Here is a 23,544-nt window from a genome sequence, read left to right on the forward strand (position 1 = left end):
GCCCTGGATTAATGATTTTGATTTGTCTCCATATTCTCTTAATCAAATCTCCTTTTCTTAATGCTTCCACCCTTAGGAAAAATGAGAAACCACTTTTTCCTTGTGGATTTTATTGTATCACATTAAGTCCTAGTAGACACCAAACAACTTATCTCGGTTTGAAATAAGATAAACTTTTGGTACAGCCAGTGAAGTTGTTAAAAATAATGTCATACATTCTTACAGTTGTAGACAGATGATGATATAAAGTCTGGAAGGAGTCATACCAAAATAGTAAAAATGGTTACCTCTTTGTGGTAGAATCACAGGTCGTTTTAACTTTTTACAGTGTTCTTACTTACTTTTTTTCCAATTTTCTTACAGTGAATATGTACATGTACATATACATTTAAAAAAGATAAGTGTAGTTTGAGAGTTTTCCACTAAGATAGTAGAGGTTGCCTTTTAAAAGGCTCTATTGGAGGATTTGTAGAATCTATTACTCTTCATATATTTTTTATCTGAATAGCAGAAACTAGAGAGTCTCTCAGAGCAACTTAACCTGCCTCCCTTTACTCCTCAGTTCTGTAGAGGTCTCAAGTTATGATTTCCAATTAAAGGAGAGGGAGGATTTTTTATTTTTTCAGCAGGGTAGTCAATTTATCAAAATCGTCTGTGTACCTGGGGTAGATGTCACAGGAGGATGCAGAAAAGGCCAACTGGTGATTCTGTGTCTGTTTTTGTGTGGTATAGATCAGGTTACCCCATTAGGCTCAACTTTGACTGTGCTGGTTCTGCCCCACTAAGAGATAATGGCTAGGAGGGAGACATTAATTACATGTTAGAAAGGACAAACCAGTGCACTAACAAGGGACTGAAACACAGATCTCACTTTTTTTTGGAGCTCTATTAAAATCAAACTTTAATCATGAATTGTGAAATAGAACACAGGCAGTTAGGGACTGCTAAAATATTAACACATCTATTGAAACAGAAACCCAGGCACTTTATTATCCTCATGACTAGCTCTGGGATTTCATAATTAAGTCTTTCAGTTTGATTTATTTAGACTCTAAGCAAATTTTCAAAGTGAGTTTGAGGGGCTTTGTACTTGGAACATGAATGCATTGCATTCCCCGAGGCAATTTTGAACTGGGGTTTCATCACTTCAACGCCCTGGCTCTGAAGCAGGTATTCTGAGAAACTTCTCTTGAGCATCCTTACTCATTAACTGTGAGAAGGGCCTCAAACATCTCCCTTAGCAGTGTGAATATTCAGGAGAGAGGGAGAGAGGGAAAGATGTTAGATTTAGGAGTGAAACTGTATTAGTCGCAGCATGTTAATTTCTCTTGCTCTGTTCTCTTTGGTGCTACAAATGGACACTTCTCTCCTATTTTCTTAACTAATCCTTTAGCTGGTTTTGAGTATTTCCCGGTTGGCCAGAGCCATTAGAAAGATTGCACCCCTTCCGTATTTAGAAACATTGTTTCTTTTACCCTGCAAGAAGTACTTTGGTATTGAGGAGCATTGGACCTAGCATAATCCTGAGATTTAACATGTAGCAAATTCTCAGATAATCTGAGCTTGAACATACTATGTAAAATTTAACCCATCTCAAGAAACAGGATAGGTGAATCAAGGAAGAGAATGAAGTCTAAGTACAGTACAGACTTAAAGATGGCAGTTTATACAGTGACACAAAAGAAACTTTGTTCTAGGCAGAGAAAGGGAGGAAGGGAATGAGTCACATGGAAGATGTGCCTAATTATTTGTTAACACAATATAAGAGAGAGACAGAGAGAGAGAGAGGTACGAGGGTGGAGAGAGGGAAAGAGAGAGAGAGAGAGAGGAAGGAAGGGGAGGGGAGGAAAGGGGCAGAGAGGGAAGGTGGGGAGAGGGAGCATTGCTATAGGAATGTACGGTATCCGGTTTTTAAAATACGGGGTTTACTTTAGGATATCCACTTTGAGCATTTGAAAATCACTAGTTAACCTTGGTCATTTGCCAGATCAGCTGCCAAAATTGGACCACAATGAAACACCACAGCCTTTTTTCATTGTGATGATAGAAACAGCATAGAGGTTGAGTTCAGTACCAGCATGAACAACCAGCATGTTTTGACTTCCTAGTCTGCTCACCTTTCCACTCACCATCAAAAAGGATGTGAAATACATCCCATTCTAGTTTTCCTCTCACCTTGATGTTGAAAAGAAACTGTTTCACCCTGAGTTGTCAGTCTCTCCTGACCACCTCATGATGTCTTTATGGTCTGTGTAGATTTTCACAGGAAGTTTTTGAAACCAAAATGCCTTAAGAGAACTGATGGTAGGGTTTAGTGTTGGAAGCCCCCAGTCTGAGTCCACACTAATTGTGGAACCCTGGTAAAGGTCCTTAGTTAATATGAATCACTATTTATTAATTTGGCAAGTGGAAGGAAGTATCATTTATTTCACAGGATGAAGAGTAAAATGTGATGATAGCTATATAAAATCCACTAATAAAATTCTTGAGCATTGAGTAATTGTTGTTTGGGTTACTGCTTTTATCATGGTAGAATTCTTGACTAGCCAGTGAAAGAAGTATTTTTGGCAGAAGAGGAGGGATGCTGCCATCAAAATTCTAATATCATATCCCGTAATACTATCTACTCTGCTGGTTTTAGCCTGCCCTCAATCTGGGACTGAGATATTAAACTATACCAACCCTTTACAAGAATTAATTTCTCTAAGGTCTCAAAGGTGGCCACCTTTGACTCCAGAGGAACCTCCTGGAAAAGCTATCAGTGTACTATTGAGCCCAACCAAACTCAGTAAATTTAGCAGATGGGAATGAGACATGTATTGGGATCAAGGAGGATTGACCGCTCAGATTTCTTTCAGTAACAAAATTGACACACCATTGTTCCAACTAGTGTTCTGGCCATGCTGGAGAAATCAAAAGCGAATCAATAGACCCCAAGCCACATACACATGTATGTCAACTCTGTACTTATCTTAAATCTTTATGCTACACATTATTTTGCTACATAACTTAGAATTCAGGAAGTTCCCCATGCAAACAATTTTCAACTTTTGTATTTCAGTTAAAAAATATCTTAAAAAACACCAAAAACAACTGAAGCTAAAGGGGTACCTGGTAGCATAGTTGGTTAAGCATCCAACTCTTGATTTCAGATCAGTCATGATCTCTGGATTGTGATATCAAGCCCTGCATTGGGCTCTGTGCTTCGGGCAAAGTCTGCTTGAAACTCTTCCTCCCTCTCCCTTTGCTCCTCCTCCCTGCCATGCACTCTCTCTCTCTCTAAAATAAATAAATCTTTAAAAAATAAAACTGAAATTAAAGAAAATTACCCATCTCTTTCATAAAATTAAAGCATTCATAGAACCAGAAATACCCATATCAAGTTTTTGTTTTTTTTTTGTTTTTGTAACATGGACATAGAGTAAATCAACTTTGTGGTTTATAGGAAACTCGTTATTATTAATACTACTCTATCATCTGCCCCGATAATATCCAGGAAATGTTGGTTCTTCTTTCAGCCAACTTTTTAAGAAGATTAAGGAGTTTTTAAGGCCTATTGTGAATGGGCCAAGTATCAACAATTATATAAATATCAAATCTGGAAAATATTTTCTCATAGAAGCAATGTTAAAGTTTGTGGCTAGGGTCTTAATTGGTATCAGAAGCTTTTTAAAAATCATTACAGTTTCTACGGGAAGTCGTGGGCTTCCATATGTAAAGCTCCCTCATTGATAACTCAGTTTTGAGAAGGAAGCTCCTGTCTTTCTCTCTATGCCACCCTAGGTGCATGGGTTGCCTTTTCCCCTTCACCAGGGGTTTGTTTGCATGAGTTGGGGATATGTCTTTTTTCTGGGTTAGACCACATTTTGATTCCTTTTAAGAAAGCATCACACCTGGGCTTCATAGTCTTGATGGAGAGATGCTCATAGTGATGAGTAAACAGACAAAGAACAACAGACCTACATTCAAAAATGTAGAGTCCATCCAGGGGATGATTGTGCTGCCCTTTTATTATAGATCCCAACACTAGAATACCACATTTGGAAGTTACCTCATTCTGAAGTTATCACAGCAGTTTTAACCATCTGCTTCTGATTTCCTCTTTTTTTCTTTTCACATATCTGAGATAATGTGGACCGTGGACCGTATCCCCTTAGGGATTTTGTTCACAACCAGGCATCTGCATCCAGGCTGGTGGTGACCTATTCTCATCCTCCTTCCTGCTTGCTCTGAATAAATGTGACCAGTAATAATAGGAGCTCCACTACCTCATTTGAGGCACATTTAGTGCCTAGTACCACTCTCCATGATCTTCAGGAGCACCATTACCTGGCAAGCAGGTGAACTTCTGAGCATATTTCTCAAGCAAACTCTAAAAGTGTTGGATATTTCTTTTGTTGCAGTAATGTGGGATACATCATTTTGAGAAAAGGGCACACAGATCTGTGTTTATCGTTACTAAGGACACTAGGTAAAAGTTACTATTTTATTGCCATTTTCCCCAAAGAAAGGAAAGTATCACGAAATATCTGGTGACTCCTTTGAGAATATTTAGAGCTGTAAAAGGCTACTCAACCTGATGTTTCCTAAAGTAGGAATATGGTGATGAAGATACATAATGGCCAAAACTAGTGCAGTACATTAATTTACTCAGTCGGTATTTTTGGGTTAGTGTCTACCTTGTGCAGATATTCTTTTAGGCACTGAGGGTATAGTAATAGTTGAGATTAAAATCCCTTGGTCTCCTGGAGTTTACATTTCTAAAGCATATCAGGGGTCTTAAGCTTTGGGATGATTGGTGTAAGTTTTAGTGTTCTGGAAGGACCCAAGAGGTCACAGGCTACCTCCTATCTGGGGTAGGCCTTCTCCCAGGTTTCCCTGTGAGTTGTAGCCGATCCTTCCTCCTTTCCTTCAGCATGGAACCATTGAGGAGTGTGCACAGCTCTGAGTATGGAGCAGATAGGAGAGAGGCAAGTGGGGAGTCTCATCTAACTTTCTTTTGCTTCAATATGACTTACTCCTCTCAAAAGTGAAACTTCTCCTCCTTGTTTTGCTAGAATACATTTCCCTACCTAATGTGTTACTCAGAGTGGTTCCCCAGCACCATTTGACAAGAGGGAGGCACATTCAATTTCTGCAGTAGTACCTCATTTTACTAGGTATTAGAGTATTCTCTTGCTGTGGTAGAGATCACAATGGCAGATAATTTGGAGACCAAGAGAAGGGAAGAGTCAGAGAATAAATGACTTTGGTGTGGGGCCCCGGGGCAAGCCCCAGCTGCTGTGATCGCTCTGGCTGAGTAAGGACATGAAGGCAGGATTAATTGAACCAGTAGTGTGATGGAGAGCATTGAATTGGGAAGATGGTTAACCCTGATGGTTTAGTGGGGGAGCAAGGGATTGTAGCAGTCTGAAAGGTTAGTAGCAAGGGGAAGGAAGGAGAAAGAATATTTCTAGGCAGGACCAGCAATGTTCAAACAGAGCAGTTAAACACTGAAATGGAGGCTTTCACGGCCTATAATTTTTAGAAAGGGACTTCCATAAATTGGGAGTACATCAGTCTGAGAATGCCTGAATATAGGTGCAGTTATCATGTACAGTTGTGTCGGTGCCCTGGGTCCATGCTTGATTCTCCTTCAACAGCGTTACAGAAGGAAAGCCTATGCCCCGTATTAAAGTGCTTACATGTGTTAAAAATGTCAACTTGATTCAAAGATAAACTGCAAGCCATGGCCATGTCTCATAGTATGCCATTTTCAAATTGTACCAAACTTGCAATACATATATAGTACACATGTCATCCTCAAGGAATAGGAACATGATTGTGATTTTAGAACGTGAACTGTTTTCTCTAGGTATAATTAAAAAGGCACATATACCTTTGCAAGACATGAAAAAAGACCTGTGCTTTCAATCTGATATAAGCAGATTGAAGAAACCATTTTTAGGCTGCTTTCTACACATTCTTCTGTCGTAACTATGGATAGCTTCTAATATTATCTATGCTTATTAATATTTTAATTAATGCTGATGATGGCGGTTCTTGTGCCTTCAGGACAGAGCAAATGTTGCAATATTGAAACTCAACTAAATAAATAGGGCTTATAGTGATAAAAAAATTTAAAAAAGCACCTATAATTCTTCATATACATTCACGATTTTAAATTCCTTATATATATTTTCATTATTTTAAATTATTTATATATTTCCCTTCCCACACACAAACAAAAAAAATGTATAATTTTGCTGGGATTTTGAACAAGAGGGGTAGCATGAGAATAATGTACTGCTTTTTTACCTTTAATACTAACATTTTAGCTTAAAAGAAAAGATCTACATGCTTTTAACTAAAATTAACTATAACTGAAAACACAACCTGCCTCTCAACTCAGTATGTACTTTTTTTCTCTCCGACTTGCTCTGTCACTTTGTTCCTCTCCAGTCATTCCCTCCCCCTACGCGTGCGCACATACGCACACACACGCGCACAGACCGAGCTGAGCAATGACGTGAAGGTAGTACACACACAGACTAGACTCATTAGGGGCATATTACGGTGCAATTTGAGTATCAAACTTCTTCTGCCTATTTTTCATTCAGTCGAGGAAGGTAAATCGCCATGGTCTCAGGCTTACTATTCACTTTCTGTAATGCATGATTCAATGATTTCGTTTAACTGGGGAATGTATTTTTGAGTGATACATTTTTAGTTGGGTAGATCTAGGCTTTTGAATTCATGTTGGCAACACTGTCTTTGAGACTACACCACATCTCTTTTTTCCTGGTGGATGTAAAAACAAACAAGAAAATCAACCTCTTGCAGTGACTGTAAAGATGAATATTTGAGAAAAGTTGACTCTTTAAAATTGTCTTTCCCTCAACATTCTCTTACACCTTATGCTATACAAACTGTTTTTATTCATAAGTGGGCTCTAAAGATCTGAGAGAAGGAGAATACAGAAATTTCCTGAATAAAATGCACATAACTGTAGATGAAAAGAAGTTTAAGCTTCCAGTGACGTAGTTGAGAAAACAAGTGAGGCTATGCTCACATGAAGTACAAACTTGTAATGAAAAGATGATGACTGCTGGACTATATGTATTTAAATATAATAAATACGTAATTAATCTGTGGTCCCATAGCCTCATTAATGAAAAGGTGTTTCATTTATTTGCTCACTAAAGTGACCAGGGTGGGGTGGCCCTTATATGCCAAATATTTCGCTCTTCTATGGACATAGAAGATGAATGAGCATGGCCCCTGCTGGTGTGGGCCCTTGAGTTTGATGTAGGATCCACTCTCAGAGTACAACACAGTGTTGTAAGTGCAAGAGAGATGTACCCTGGTGAAAGGTTGGGGGACAGAATAGAGGTCAGTAACTTCACTTCTAGGGCCACTGGGGTTGGTATGGTAGAAATCAGAAGGCTTTCCGAGAGGTACAACTAAGCTGACTGTTCACAGATGAATTATCCAGGCAGGGGGACAATCTGAGTAGTCAATGGGGCAAGAAAGCTAATGTACAAACACTAAGGAGTAAATATGGGCAGTGGAAGGAGACTAGATTAAGGAGAGACTCAAATACCAGATCAAGAATTTCCTCTGTCCTGCTAAGGAGAATAATCCAGTGCCAATGAGACCAACATGAAGACTGACAATGAGAATGATGGTAATACCGAAGTTACATATTCTACCTCACATTTATATGCTGTGATATTATAATTTTGTAAAATATATTCATGAATATTCTCATTTGATAGAGAGAACCTAGCAAGGTGTAAGTGGGGCAATAATAATGTCAAAATTAGGAGTGAGAAAAATATAGGGATTTTAGGAATTTGGCCAAGGTTATGTAACTCATTGGTACCAGATCAGGGCCTGGGGCACGAGTCTCATACCATAATAGTGTAGCATGCCACCTGGCTGTGTAACAGAGGCATCTTTACGGAAGGCCTTCACTATATCCTGAAATGAGGCCAGCCATCTTCTGACCGTGGGGCTGTTCAGTAGAGTAGGACTGGGTCAAGGGTCAGCCCCATTGACGGGTAAAGAAAACCCATATTGTACGTATAATTCATTCTCTTTACATGAGAGAAACAAGTTAAGGAATGATATGTAATAATTAGTAATAATAGACTGGTAGTTATTAATTACTTATAGTTAGTAATAATATATATTACTAATATATTATCCGTAATAATAATAATAACTGGTAACAACAATGACAAACACGTTTAGTTCAGTGGCCGAACACCAAGCAAAGCACTTTGCGTTTACTTCTCAACCCCATGAGGCAGGTACTGCCATGGATCCCGTTTTACAGGTGGGCAAACTGAGGTTTGGCACTTGCACAGGTCACACAAGTGGTAAGTAGAAGTGTGATTCATACTGGGATTTGTCTGACATCACAGCCCAAGCTCTTCACCACCATGTGAAACTGCTGCTTGATTTATACAGCACCTATACTGTACCATATGTGAATTGTTGGTATTTAATAAGCCATATGGAGACTTCTTCCTCTGTTCCAAGAATTCTGCTGCAGAAGCTGTTATTCTGTAGATAAAGGAACCCTGCCCTAGAATGTTTACTAACTACTACTTGGTCCTGCTGTTAAAAAAAAAAAAAAAAAGAAAAAAGGAAGACGCCAAATGTCTTAGACCCTAATGTGATTTGGTTTACTGTTTCCTTACTAATCCAGCTTCATGGGCTGGCATGTAATGGAAATCTATTAGGAACCCTGTTTCTTGAGTAAAAATGCAGAAACCAAAGGAATAATATAAAGCTGAACATGTTGGATTCTGTTAATTTTCATTGTTTTTTGTTTTTGTTTTTTTAATTTTTTTTTTTTAATTTTCGTTGTTTGAACTTCAGGTTTGGCCCCTGTTTCTGACAACCCAAAGGATACGGGGCTGTCCTCTTGCATTTCAATGTGTTTGCAGCTATTCTCTCTCTGCCTGTGGTAGGGAACGCAAAATCAGGTACTCAGATGTGACAGGATGATGGAAATGAGAAAGTGAAGACGGCACATGGGAAGGAAGTAATTAACCAGAATGCATATTTATCATAGTCTGTCATTGTTTACAAACAATATAATCATTCCTGATTGTAGAATTAAACTCCAGGCTCCCAGGTTGTGAAGTCAATCAAATAACCCCAGCAGGTGCAGATCAGCTAAAGGACTAACCAAGGAAGTCTTCTGATATACAGGATAAAGCTAGAGACAGTGAGAACATCTGTCAAAAACAGATTGCTTGTGGAAGATTTCAATGATCTATGTATTGGGATATCTTCACCATTGACACAATCATGGCATAATGGGGAAGAACTGAATTTATAAACAGAAAAATTCTCTGCTCTTATACCCAGCTCAGACAAATCCTTTGCTTTGCTGAGCCTTGCTTTCCTCATCTGTAAAGTGGGAATAAGGAAATGTATTTCATAGAGTACCTGCTCTCCACCTCTACTCCTAGAAGTCACCATTATCTTTTGCCTGGTGAGATAGCCTCCTAACTGGTTTCCCTACCTCCATTCTTGCTCACCAATAATCCATCCTCCAGAGAGCAGCAAGTGTAAGACAAATTAAAGTCATGTAATTCCTCTGTTAAAACCATCCTTCTTGGGGCACCTGGGTGCCTCATTTGGTTAAGCTTCTGCCTTTGGCTCAGGTCATGATCCCGGGTCCTGGGATCGAACCCCGAGTCGGGCTCTCTGCTCAGTGGGAAGCCTGCTTCTCTCTCTCTCTCCCTCTGCCCCTGCTCCTGGGTTCTCTCTCTTGCTCACTCTCTCTCTCAAATAAATATATAAAATCTTTAAAAAACAAACAAAAGCCCATGCTTCTGAATGCCCTGATACAAAACCCTAACTCTTGATTGTAGCCTTTGCAGTCCTACTAGATTTGGCCCCTGTCTCTCTAACCTCATTTTCTACACTTCCTCCCCTCTCGCCACATTCAAGCCATGCAGACTTTCTTCCTGTTCTTTGCATCTTATTCCTACCTCAGGACCTTTGCACTTGAAGTTCCTCTTGCCTGAGGACTTCTACATGATCTTCACAGACTGACTTCTTTTGGACATTGGGTTTCTGCTTAAATGTTACCTTTTCTGGAGATGCCAACTGACCACTCCATCTATTGGTTACAACCCTCTCACCCCAACTCTCTACATCATATTATCCTGTCTTAGTATTGTTGCAGCCCTCAATGCTATCTGAAATTTTATTTCTTTTACTTGATTACTGTTTATCTTTCTTATCAGAATGTAAATCCCTGTGGCCAGGTCTGAGCCCATTGCCTAGACAGTGTCTAGTAGAGAGCCATCAAATATTAGTTGAGTGCTGATTGAATAAGTGTAAGGATCAAATGAGGTATAGTGAATGAAAATGGTTCTATAATTTATTAAGTATTGTACAAATAGTAGGTTTCATAATTTCTTACCTCCTGCTAAGTCATGACCCTTCTCAAGTCTTTGTCAAAGTGGAATGAGCATAATTTTCAGCCAGAAATTCTCTTTCAAATGGGAACTTACTTTCCAGGAACTTATAGTTTAATGAAAGACAAGAATAACACAAGACTAAAATTGAATGTCTTATAAAAAATGTAAAATATCTTATATTCATATTGCTGAGGTCACTTTTCTGTTTTACACCATGCTACTTTGTACAACTGTATGGATGAAAGCATGTCACATAGAAGTGTTGAAACAAAGACATCTTTATGGAATTAGAGGAGAAGCTTGGGAAAAATGGAATTTGAAATAGTGTTTGTGAGGAGAGAGATCAGTCTTTATCAATTTGGATCTTCTAGAGACCCATAAGAATTCCCAGATTTAACTCATTACCTTTATCTTCTCCCCAACTCCCAGCCTTTGCCTCATCCTCACATCTTTTCATGTACCTGTTGGCCTTTTGTGTATCTTCTTTGGAAAAATGTCTGTTTACTTCCTCTGCTCATTTTTGAATCAGATTTTTTTTGTTATTGAGTTATAGGAGTTCTTTATATATTTTGGATATTAACCGTTTATCAAATACTTAGTTTGCAGATACTTTCTCCCATTCCATAGGTTGCCTTTTCATCTTGCTGAATGTTTCTTTTGCTGTACAGAAGCTTCTTAGTTTGATATAGTCCCACTTATTGATTTTTGCATTTGCTGTTTGTGCTTTTGGTGTCATATTCAAAAAATCATTACCAAGATCAGTTGTCAAAGAGATTTTCCTCTGTTTTCTTCTCAGAGTTTTATGGTTTGGGGGTTTATGTTTAAATCTTTAATCCATTTTGAGTAAAGGCAATCCCTGTCAAAATTCCAATGGCATTTTGCACAAAAATAGAAAGAAAAATCCAGGGTGCCAGGCTGGCTTAGTCAGTGGAACATACAACTCTTGATCTTGAGATTTTAAGTTCAACCCCCATGTTGGGCGTAGAGTTTCCTTAAAAAAAAATTAATTAAAATTAAAAAAAGAAAAATCCTAAAATTTATATTAACCCACAAAAGATCCTGAATAGACAAAGCAATCCTGAGAAAGAAGAACAAGCTTTCTGACCTCAAACTATGTTTACAAAGCAATAGAAATCAAAACAGTATGGTATTGGCATAAAAATAGATTCCTAGTTCAATAGAACGGAATCAAGAGCCCAGAAATAAACACTCACATATATATGGTCAACTAACATTTGACAAGGGAGCCAAGAATACTCCATGAGGAAGGTAGTTTCTTCAATAAATGGTACTAAGAAAACTGGATAAGCACATGCAGAAAAATGAAATCTGACTCATACCACTCTTTTGGTTCTCTCTTTTTTTTTTTAAGATTTATTTATTTGGGCACCTGGGTGACTCAGTCAGTTAAGCATCTGCCTTTGGCTCAGGGCATGATCTTGAGGTCCTGGGATTGAGTCCCCCTTTGGGATTCCTGCTCATCCAGGAGTCCTTTTCCCTCTCCTGTTGCCCCTCCCCCTCGCTCATGCTTGCTCTCATGCTCTTTCTCTCTCTCTCTCATTTATTTGAGAAGGCAGAGAGATAGGGAAACTTAAGCAGACTTGGTGCTGAGTGCAGAGCCCCATGTGGGGCTCAATCTCAGGACCCTGAGCTCACGACCTGGGCCAAAGCCAAGAGTCAGAGGCTTAACTGACTGTGCCACCCAGGCACCCCTCTTTGGGATTTCTTTTTAAAAAGTTCTTTCCCAGCCATTTTCCAAATGTAAACAATTAAGAATGTGTCATTAGTGATCTAATCATCAATTAAGAGAAGGGAATATATTTAATAACCAGAGAACAAGAAATGTAGAATTCAGATCTCTTTCAGTTTAACTTCCCTATGATTATCAGAGAGAGAATTGTTGTCCATCCCTTGCTGTCTGAAAGTCGTTAGTGCCAATTTATGTTGGTAGCACTCCTTTGCTTTCGTTTATATTGGATATACCTGTCAAACCACTTCAAAGACTGTTTTAAGTGAATTAACCATGGAGGTAATGGTGGGCTCCATGATTTCTTTTTTTTTTTTTGTGGGCTCTGTGATTGAAGGATGTTTCTCCCCATCAGAGAAGAGTGAGTTGGGTAATTTTATGAGATTGTGCATTTGTATGTAATTACTATGGCGTAAGAAAAACAGGAAGGGGCACCTGGGTGGCTCAGTCAGTTCAGCTGGGCTCTTAATTTTGGCTCAGGTCATGATCTCAGGGTCCTGAGTCCCAGGTTGGGTTCCACATTCCGCAGGGAGTCTGATATTCTTTCTCCATCTCCCTCTGCCCCTCCCCCTGCTCATGCGCGCTCTTTCTCTCTTTCACACTCTGTCTCTAATAAATAAATAAAATCTTTTAAAAAACCAGGAAAATCAAATATAAAGGTCTGACAGTGAACTCTCTTCACTGTTTTACCCTCTTTCAGGAATTCTTACTTCCCTTAGAGTCACTGCAGGTCACATATGGCAATTCTTGCCCCAGAGCTATGGGGAGGAGAAGTTATCTACTAATGTATTTGTTCTTCAGTGATGTCTTCCTAAATATTATCAATCTGTGCAAATGGGATCAATGCTTTGGTAAACAATCCATAATAAGACTAGAAAGTAGAGATCTGGGTTCAGTAATAGGAAGACGAAGAAAAGCAGAAGAAATAAGAAATTACCTGTCAAGTTACCATTATTGAAATTACCTTTTAAATATTTCACAGCTGTAACTGCTATCAACATTGCCAATTTGGGTATCAAAGTAATTAGTTATCTTTTAAAAAAACCACATTATTCGATGGGCATTGAATATATTCTAGGCACTGTAGGCATGCTGTGGACAAATAGCATTTAATTCTCATCCTCCTACCAGAGAAGTATTGTTATTTCTGACATTTTTAGATGAGGAAACTGCAAGTCACCAGCAGAGTTGTGTCCCATTCCGGTGTCTTTGATTTTAAAGCCCAAGTTCTGAACCACAGGGTTTTAATTATTGCCTGACTTGTTATGGAAATTCCAAGCCTGCATCTCTGCTTGTCTCTTAAAGACTTGAGGTTAGTCGTTTACCAGCTATGTCCCTCAGTTAGCTCTTCTGTAAAATGTAACAGTAGAGCCTACTCCATAGGGGTGTTTTCAATCTCAAATGAGATTCTGCAAGGAAGACACAGAACGACACTTGGAATGCAGTAAACACTCAGTTTAACTTCGTTTCTTATCATTACATGATTACTAATATAGGCTGCGGCCGTGTGGTTAAAGTCTTTGGGTAGAGCCGCCCTTGTCCCATTTTGGGAAATCCTAATGAAAAGAACAGTATAGTCATGAGCCAGTGACCAATTAACAGAGATAACATGTTCAGACAGAGCTGCTAAATTGTTTAAATCTTCTTATTCTGTTATCTGAAGATAGCCTGTTTTTTCCATTTTATCAAAGGTGAAAAGGCAACTCCATTTTCTTCGTTTTCCTTTCACTTGGCTTCTTTTGGAACTTACTGTGACTGGAAGGGCTGTTTTTGCCCAATAAGCTTCTTGCAGAGAGGCAGCGTTTCACGGGAGCTTCAGAGTATAGCAATGGAACAAGTCTTGGAGTCCAGATCTACCAAAAATCAAATCCTACTTTCACCTTTTACTAGCTTTGTGATTCATGGGCAAATTAGTCAAATTTTGTGAAATTCAGTTTCCTTATCAAAGAACAGGAATACTGTTTACCTTAGAATGGAGGTTCTCAACTGGAGGTGATTTTGCTGCCCTGCCCAGAGGACATTTGGCAATACCCAGAGAGGTTTTTAGTTGTCTTGACTGAAGAAGGGAGTAGAGGTTAGTGATAGAGGCCAGGGATGGCCTGCGGATACACATCCTACAATGCACAGGACAGCCCCCAAAGCAAAAGAATTATTCAGCCCAAATGTCAATAATGGGAAGCCCTGCCTTAGAGTAACCTTGTGAGAATAACAATACTTGTTAGAATAACATGTTTGTAAAGCACTTAGTGTTGCACATGACATGTGGTACATTCTCATTTTTCATTAATGCCATTTGTGAATTCCTGGGCTTCCTCTGTCAAGTCCAAGCACTGTGATAAACTAATTCACACTGAGGTGTCAGACTTGTTCTTATGCTGTGGGTACCTGCACTTTAAAAGAAGGCCTCTGAGATGTTGACTCTGAGTAAATCTCTCAGATGGAATGTGAGTCTTCCTGAAAGCTAGGGAAGTGTGGTGCTCCTAAGCCTCCCATTCAGGAGGTAGGAATTAGGTGGGGTAATTCCTTACCTCTCTTCACTGGTTGTGATGATTCAGTGAGATGGTGCAGGCCAAGCGTCAGGCCCTGAGTGTGGCTTAGAGTTAGCTGCAAACATAGGTCAGTGTTACCATCAGGTAGAGGTACCACTCCTGCTCCCTCCTTCTTTGTGGTATCTTTGTGTGTCTCTCTGCCTCTCTCACCATTTCTCTCTCTGTCTCTCACCATTAGGCATGTGATCCTATGGCAGGAATCTGCTTTCTCCAGACTCTTCTGTCTTGTGCTTATCTTGACTGTACTCAACAATGGACTCTTCCTGTGAGTTTCCCTGGCTCAGATGAAAGATTGTCCAGCTATGAAACCCTCTCCAGTTGGGGGTGACTTTTGCCCATAGAGCTCCACACTTTCCCAGCTGTGTCTCTGGCAAAGTACCAGATAGGGCTTCAGGCTTGGAGTTCAGCTCTGACACTTACTATTAGACTCCTTTGGTTCTCCTCATTATAAAACAAGGGTGCTTAGAGGCCTCTGAGGTCCTTCCCGGGTCTCATGCCCTGAGGTTCCGCATGGGCCTGCCCTCAGTGAGCTCTGCACCATCATCCAGGTGGTCCTTCTCGTGGCTGGCTGTGCTTCTCATCGTCCAAAGTTTTCTGGTCAACCTAACTCCCTTTAAAGTAGTTTATGACTTATAAATGTTTTTAAGACACTTTTATGTTATCTGTGATTCTCATAAATTCGCAGGGTTTTCTAGCCTGTAAACAACTTCTCTGGGTTAATTTGGATTTTTTTTTTTTTTTTATTCTACCAGGAGGATCAATAGAAGTTTAGGTTTGCTTTTGCCAATAAACCATAGATTGTTGTGTTTTGACTTTTCCTCTTTTGAGGAGATACCACATATCAGTTGGTTGTTTAAAATTCATTAAGCAGTATTAGTAACTGTTGTATCTTAATGAACTGGCAAAGGGCTTTTTTCCTGTACGAATTGAGTGCACACTTCAAACACTGCCGACTGGTACCAGGGCAGCTGTGGTGGCACTGACATGTGGTGGAGGGAGGTGGCGTGTCCACACAGCAGGAAGAGTACCCATGACACTTCCTCCTTTGTTTCACCGCTTTCAGTTCTTTCCAGTCGTCTTGGGCAACAGAATTAAGATTTCTTATATAAGTATAATGGTAACAGTCCTAAGGATTTTCAAGTTGTTCAGTTAGCTGATTACTTCTAAAAGTGACTGAAGTGCTGGAATCACTTTCATGTCTTAAAGTCAACACTTTCACCCTTTGGGCCTATTAGAATTTTTAATATCTCTGGTAGAAAACCCTCATGGTATTGCATATTGTCCCCTCAAAAGAGCAGAGGCTTTGTATTAAAAGATCTGAATTGGAATTCTCAGTTTGTCACTTGTCCGCTCTGTAACTGGATTGGGTAATTAACCACTTTGACCTACAATCTTCTCTTCCATAAAAGGAAAGAAGAACATCCACCTCATATAATATTGTGAAGATTATATATAGTGCTGAGCACAATTATCAGCACAAAGGGGACCCTCAATAAATTATTATTATTATGCTAAGTTTCTGGTTTTGGAGGTACAGCTGTTATCCACTCCCAGAATGACTGTGTACAACAGGTGGCGGGAGAGCCTGAGTATGTCTCCTGAGAGTGTTCATCAACTTTGTTGGAACTAGTACAGAGAAGGGGCACCATTCCCTAAAAGAAACTAGTTACTTATAAAATAGTTTAGCCATGTAAGAGTACTTGCCCCTAAAGAACTGGCCACCATTAGTGCTAGAGTTACACAAGTGCTCAGAGGATGACAAAGGTAAATTAGACAGACATTCAGTGTTTATATGAATGTGATGTGTGTTCAAGACTCTTACCATATTTAAGACAAAACTAACTCACACTAGATTAAGCAAAGAGAATTTCTGGCTTAGGAAATTATAAGCCTAGGAATGGGGTCAACTTGAGACAACACAGATATGGGAAGTAGGGTTCTATCTCTTGACCATGCTCAGTTTTGCCTGTCTTGCTTGGCTTCTTTGTGCACAAATGTCCTCTTGCCAGCCTGTAGGGAAGATGGCCAGTGAACTCACCTCCCCCTAGCTTGGCAACATCCCATATCATAGAATATATATTACCCATAAGCTCCAGTGGGACAGTTTCAGTGAAGACTCTGATTCACACAAGTTGGGTCCCATGGTTGGGACATGGGAAGTTCAGATATGGGTCAGAAGTCCCCCAGTTGTGGCTAGGCATGGCAGCTTGGATGACGGTCCCTTCAGGACCACATGGAGTTAGGAAGAGGTAGTCCCAAAAGGGAGAAAAAGGTGTTTCTACTGGAAAAGGGGACAAACAACCCCTATAATAATGACATATACATTTTATTCTAAGAGACAAAAGACCCTTAGATGTTGATTGAGAGGAGTTATAGGGGGAGTTGTTGTTCGGGCACCTAGTTCACACTTATGAAAAATCGGTAAAGAAAAATGTAAAAGGGAGTGGCCAGGCTGGAGGCCCCGGGTAGGAAAAGGGATCAGGATGGGCCATGGGACTTGCCTATGAAACAGGGAAATGAGGACTTTGGGGGCAGGAGTAACTAAGTAGGATCTTAATGGAGAAATGCTGAGACTAGGTGGGGGAAATACAGTAGGGAGGAAGAAAGGAAGGAAAGGGCAAAAGTCACCTGGAAAATGAGATAAGTGTGTCATCCAGGAACATTGGAAGAGCAAGGCAGAAGGCCAGGAAGTCAGAATATTCAGGATTTCCTGCCTTATGCACACCATCACGTTGTTTTAATCATAGGGAAACCCCACAAGTGAAAATCCTGAGCTAGGAGGATATGACTGAGCATCACCAAATTGGAAAACAATATGAATACAGAGACCATGATTGAATGGTTCGGAAAGTTAATTTTTACTGAAGTTGTGTAATGCCTTTAAGGATTTTTATGTATCAATAAATAATTGAATGATGACCAATTAAGAAATTATATATGTGTGTATACACACAAGCGCATACTTACATTGATTCAATTCTGGACATGCCTGTGGATCCTGCTGTTACCTATGCTGGTCAGAACATTGTTGTCACATGCATAGTGGTATGCCTAAATATTTTCCATTTTAACTACCTTTGCATGTCAGATTTTTCATTCCTTTGTGTGTGTGTGGAAGGTTTACTGTCTCTTTCACACACCCTAAACCAAAATTTATTTTCTGTACCATCATCCATTTCCTCTTCCATTCATTTGTCATGCATCTACTACGACGTGCCCTGAAACCCTGGTCTGTATGTGGCCTGGGGTGTGCCAGAAGGGAACAAACACGGGCCTTACAGTCAGGTGTGGGGAAACAGACATTGAACAGATAAACCGTAGAAACACCTCCATAATTACATACGGTGGTGGTGCAAAAGAGGTGGGCCGGAGGTTGGGACTGGCTTCGATCGGGGTGGGGGATAGAGGTGAGGCTGCTCTGAGAAAGTGATGTCTAAGCTGAGCGTTGGGGGATAAAAAAGAACTAAACAGGTGAAAATCAGAAACATAAGTGTTTGCGGCAGAGGGAGAGCAAATACGAAACCAAGGTATAAGAAAAGGCAGCGGGGCAGGAACTGAACTCAGTGATAGTTTTCTGTTGTTTCCACTTCCCAATTCCTGTGTTTGAGCACATGTTCTAGCAGGTCAAGAACTGTCTTTCTTTTCTTTCCCATCCCTGGCAGTGTCAGCGTGCTCTTATTAAGCTGTTGTCTCTCAGCCCCACACCCACCTCTTGATTCTGCCTTGTGATGCTGGGGCTGGGATTCAGCTAGCCACACTTTGCATTTGCCCAGCGAGCTTCCCCTTGGGTTCTGTGTTGTCTTAGGGGTTGTGAGAGGAAGGCTGTAGGACAGGAGCAGAAGAGGGACTCCTTGTCAGCTCGCTGCTCGTCAGCATCAACCCAGCTTTTATTTGTTTATTTTATTAGCAGAAGCAGTTGGTCCCAGTTTCCGATTTTGTTTTGTTCTGTACCATGAAGAGTCAGGCCCTTCAGAGATACCAGGACCAGCAGGCAACGTGCCCTCCTCGGATGCCTGGGCGCCCCCTCCACAGGGTGGCTCTTGCAAGTTTCCAGGTTCCTGATAACCCCATCTTCGATTTGTCTCCCCAGCCCTAGATGTGGTAGCTGCCTCCTACGGTCACTGTAGTTGTCTCTTCAGTGTTCTCTTTTTGCATTTTTTTCACCCCTCCAGTACCTGTTTTACCAATTCCTTATATTAAATTCACCCTATGAAGATTACAGGTGCAGTGCCTGTTTTCTTGACTAGCCCTGACTGATGCATGAATGATTTAACTGTCTGCTCTTACCCAAATTTGCCTCCTCTTAATGAGGAGCCCCAGCTGGGCCCATCCAAGGCCAAATGTCCATGAGTGGAAAAGGAAACAAGAAAGGATGATTATCAAGCTGGAAAATGTACTTTCTCAGAAGCTTGCACAGCCTGCCTATTCCCAATCTCTACTATGAAATATCTTCTCCAAGGTTAGCAGAATTATAAAAACATCAATTTGGCCATTATTGACTTTTCAACTGGGATACCAAGAAAGTCTTTCAGCAGCCTCAATAAATTAGATCTGGCCACCTAGCTCCCAGACTGGCAGGCTCCTACATCATTGACAGAGAAGATAGGGGAAAGTAGTTTTCCCAGCTGTTGCTGTAAATGATGTGCATTGTGTTCACAACCATTAGCAGGTGGAGAATTTGAGTGTGGGTAGATTGCAGAGCTGCCTCTTTTAAAAATGCATAAGCACTTTGTGAGTTTGCTAAGTCATGTTTCACTCAGCTCGGTTTGAATTTTTCATAGGGGAGAAGTATTCTGTAGTCTTTCCTCTTTTATTCCTTCTTTATCAGTAAGGACTTCTGCAGTTGGGGCTATAGCCGAAAGGGGCCACGTACAATCATACAGCTTGCCTGATTGGTCCTCAGTTTTTCGAAGTTGTAAAATGTTGGAAGACTTGAACTTTAAGGACTTAGGGCGATTGAGGGTCCTGCTCCTCCCCTCTTTAATCCAAAATACAGATTACTCCTGGCTCTGGGTTTAAATTATTTTACGTGTCTTCAAGCAAATTATTATTTCAGAAGACTCATCCATTTGTGAAATTGTGGGCACTGTACATTAAAGGAAACTTCTTTCCAAAACTATCCCCTGATCACATACTATATGCCAGACACTGCACGTGCTTGTAGTTACTCTCCACTCCCACAGAAAATCCAGATGTTACTAAATGTCATTATACATTTTCTTGATGAGTCCAGTGTCAGCATCAGTGTCCTTCCTCACCTGATGTTCCAGCCGGACCTGAGAATTGGTTGTAGAGCATATTGGGGGAAACATACCAAATCCTATCTAACAGGCTCCTCCTTTGTGTTGTTTATGTAGCTTAGTGCCTGGCTTTTAGTAGAGCAAATAGGTATGAATGAATGGAACACTTAGTGGGCGCTTCAAACCATGAAACACCTTTACATTAATTGTCTCGTTTCATTTTTCTAAAACCTCTGTGAGGGAGATACTATTATTAGCATTACTTTTTAGATGAGAAAATTAAGGCTCAGAGAGGTGAAGTAATTTATCCAAACTGACAAATCGTGGGGCCTGACTCTGGAGTCCACAATCTGTGCTGCTACATTATGATCTTGATACAATTCAACACATGTGTTTGGCTCATTCGTTCATTCAGCAGTTAATCAAACCTGTGTTATGTGCCAGGCACCAAAAATAATATAATATCCAACAAATTAAGCAATGGTTTATTTAAAAATAAAGTAGAGCTATTGTGCTTTTTGACCACAAGCCTGTTAATAAACCCCTCAAAAGACAGTAGATTTTTTTCCTTTTTAATATCAATCAATCAGACTTTTCTTGGGATGAAATGGTTTTCTTCCCATATCTGGCTAATCAGTTGTAACCTATCTTCACTTCAAACAGAGAGAATTATTCCAGCCTGTATTGAAACCTCAGCTGATTGGAAGCAAAAGCATATTATAGTTTGAAGTACCAAGGTATTTATGAGATCATAATTTGCTATAATTGGGGGGATTCTAGAATACCTTGAGTTACAGAATTGACCCTTCACAGCTCCTTCCACATCTGCCGGGACTGGTGAGCACATGTCAGTGGGGCTGCAAGGGCAAACGGGTCCACTGTCCACACACATTACTTCTCAGCTGTGGTTTAAAACCTCTGCTCTGGTTAAGTTCTTGGGAAGGGGGTAATGAGACAGATAGTGTTTCCCAAAAAGAAACAGAGTGGTTACCTTCTCACATTTGACTGTTTTTAAATTTCATGATGACTCTTCACACAGGACCTCCAGCTGCATTCATACCATCTTTTCCTTGATTTCAACCTAATATATGGACTTCAGAAGCCTTCTTTTGAATTGTCTTGCCGAAAATGTTAAAACATTAAAATGTTCTCATAAAATATTGAAACATGTGGTAGTATAACAGGCTCCACTAAAATTAAGTTGTTCAATTTCCCTTTAATAGCGATCGCTCCTACACTAAGTAGAAAGTAATATTTCTATTTGCCTGGAAGCTGGAGGATCCCAGCTGACATTTAAATCCATGATCATCCTAGCAGTTCAGGGAAAATAGCTATACCCGCTCTGGGTTCTTGGCTTGGACATGCGGTGGAGGGTTGTGTGCAGTTTTCCACATAAACATGCAGGGCTCCCTCCCATGATGGTGTTTGTGTTGTTAAATTGCCTTTTAGAAAAGCCTTACGTTTCCCTCCAGGTCCACTGCATGAAATGACTTTACTGCGGGGAAGGTAACTCTTGGGGAGAAAAACACAGACTTGCATTTCTACTGGTTCAGCAGGGTTTATGGGGCAAAATAGTTCATCATCTTGTTTTAAGATAATGGGCAGGCATATCTCAGCACATAGTTCTTCTTCTCCTTTGTGTCTGTCTCCTCTTCCCGCTCCTTTTTTTTAAGGCTTAGGTCAATTTCTGATCTTTTCTCATAAAGGATCAAACTAGATCAGGTCTGGGTTGCTATGATTGCCTTGTTTTGACCCAACGCATTGGAGCCATTTCTCCATCGAGTCCTATTAGTCTAGGGATGGCTGGCTTTGGAGAGGTAGAGGCAGATTCTGCCTTCGGAAGGAGAAAAATGATACCCTCATAATCTGGGCTGGCAGACAAAACATTTCCTATTGCTGATATTTTCAGTCAGCAGCTGGTACATATTGAGCAGTGTCCCTGTTGCATGGAAGATATTTATTGGTAACAGCCTGGGATAAGTAGTACATTATTGCTGTGGTGATTCCTTTTGGCTAATTGGATTGTTGCATTTCATTTTATGGGTATATAAATAAAATGATTACTCAGTCACATTTTAAAAAGTGGTTTGAAAGAGTGGGTATACTTTAGAGATAATTTTGGAGTTGCAGTTTATAAGGGACTTTTTTTTTACTCCCTCTGGAAAATATAAGTTTCCATAAATATTTAAATCACTTAGGTCTGTAGATGACAGGCCTTTTACAAGAAGACAGGACATGACTTTCCTATTAGTTTCCATTCTAGGCTTCCTCTACTTTGACCATATTAGAGGTGGCAGTCAAGTGGGATCTTATTATAATGTGATTCATTATTTATGAGAGTAAGATATAGCACAAATCAAAACTGGGTCTCCTTTTAAACATATAAAGATACTACATTATCCTTGTCCTCAATATTAGCATCATAAAGGGGATTCATTTCCTTTATTTTTTATGGCTTAAGTGCAATGAACTATATGAAGGAGCCTAGCATATAATGTATGATGAGTAAATAGTATCAAGTTCATGACCTAAGAAGACTGAATGTTCAGAGGATAGAAGGCTGGGAGAAGTGACTTATGTTTAGGAACTTGCTTTGTGCCATAATTGTGGATTTTCTAGTTCAGGGAGCCACCAACTGTGTATCTGAAAAATGGGTCTGTCTCCAAATAGCTGAATGCAGTGCTGTGAATCAAAACTGAGGGGAATAAGGAGAGAGGAACTCACACTGGCTTAAATATAATATAGTGGATCATGTAACTTCAAAGTCCACTGACAGTAACCAGCTTCAGATGTGGCTGAATCCAGGAACTTAAAAACTACTAGGAGGGTAGAGCCTTTTATTGAGTTTCTACACCAAACTCCGAGCTACTTGCTGGAATGACAACAATGGGCACTTTCACTGTGCCCACTTCAGGGAGTTTGTGGTGAGTAGCTGAGATGAATAATGTAATAAAGAATGAGAACAAAATGTGATTTGAGCAATATTAGAGACACAAAACAAAACCGTAATTCAGAGAGGAAAATGGTAAATATTTCTGAGGAGAGGTAAACAGACACTTCAGAGAGAAGTTAAACCTTGAACATTGTTTTTAAAGAAAAGCAGGAACTTTACAGTCAGACATGTTGAAAAAAACAAATGGTTAATTGTTTTGGTTGTGGTATTTGGGAAATCTGCATTCAAATCCCAGCTCTGCCACTTACAAAATGTGCAAACTAAGGCAAGTTTCTTAAATTCCCAGGGTCTTAGTTTCCTTGTATGGAATCTAGGAGTGGAGCTACTCATAGAATTACCATGAGGCTCCCATGAGATGATGAGTACACAGAGCTTACTGTACTGGGGGCTGGCACAGAGTAAGCCCTCCCTGACTCTTGTAGACTGCCGTTGTTGTAGCAGACTGCAATAACGTGGAGCTTTGGATCCGGGTTTAACACCAGCCATGGTAAAATCAAGTAGCATTTATTGAGAGTTTACTGTGTGCTACGTACTGCATTGAGAATTTCACTTGGTTTATCTAAACCCTCCCTACAACTCTAGGGAGTAGGCAAGTGATTATCCTTATCTCCCAGGGGAGGAAACAGAA

At 40.1% G+C, this 23,544-nt stretch overlaps 1 protein-coding gene across 1 annotated transcript in view; it reads left to right on the forward strand.

Annotated features, from left to right (window-relative positions):
• Nucleotides 1-23,544, forward strand: part of KCTD16 (potassium channel tetramerization domain containing 16) — a 256,182-nt gene that overhangs the window by 231,892 nt on the left and 746 nt on the right. The window lies entirely within an intron of this gene.

The sequence above is a fragment of the Eumetopias jubatus genome, unplaced genomic scaffold, assembly GCF_037043125.1.
Source record: "Eumetopias jubatus isolate StellerSeaLion01/CBP00866 unplaced genomic scaffold, mEumJub1_p1.0 scaffold_5, whole genome shotgun sequence".
Classification (NCBI taxonomy): Eukaryota; Metazoa; Chordata; class Mammalia; order Carnivora; family Otariidae; genus Eumetopias; species Eumetopias jubatus.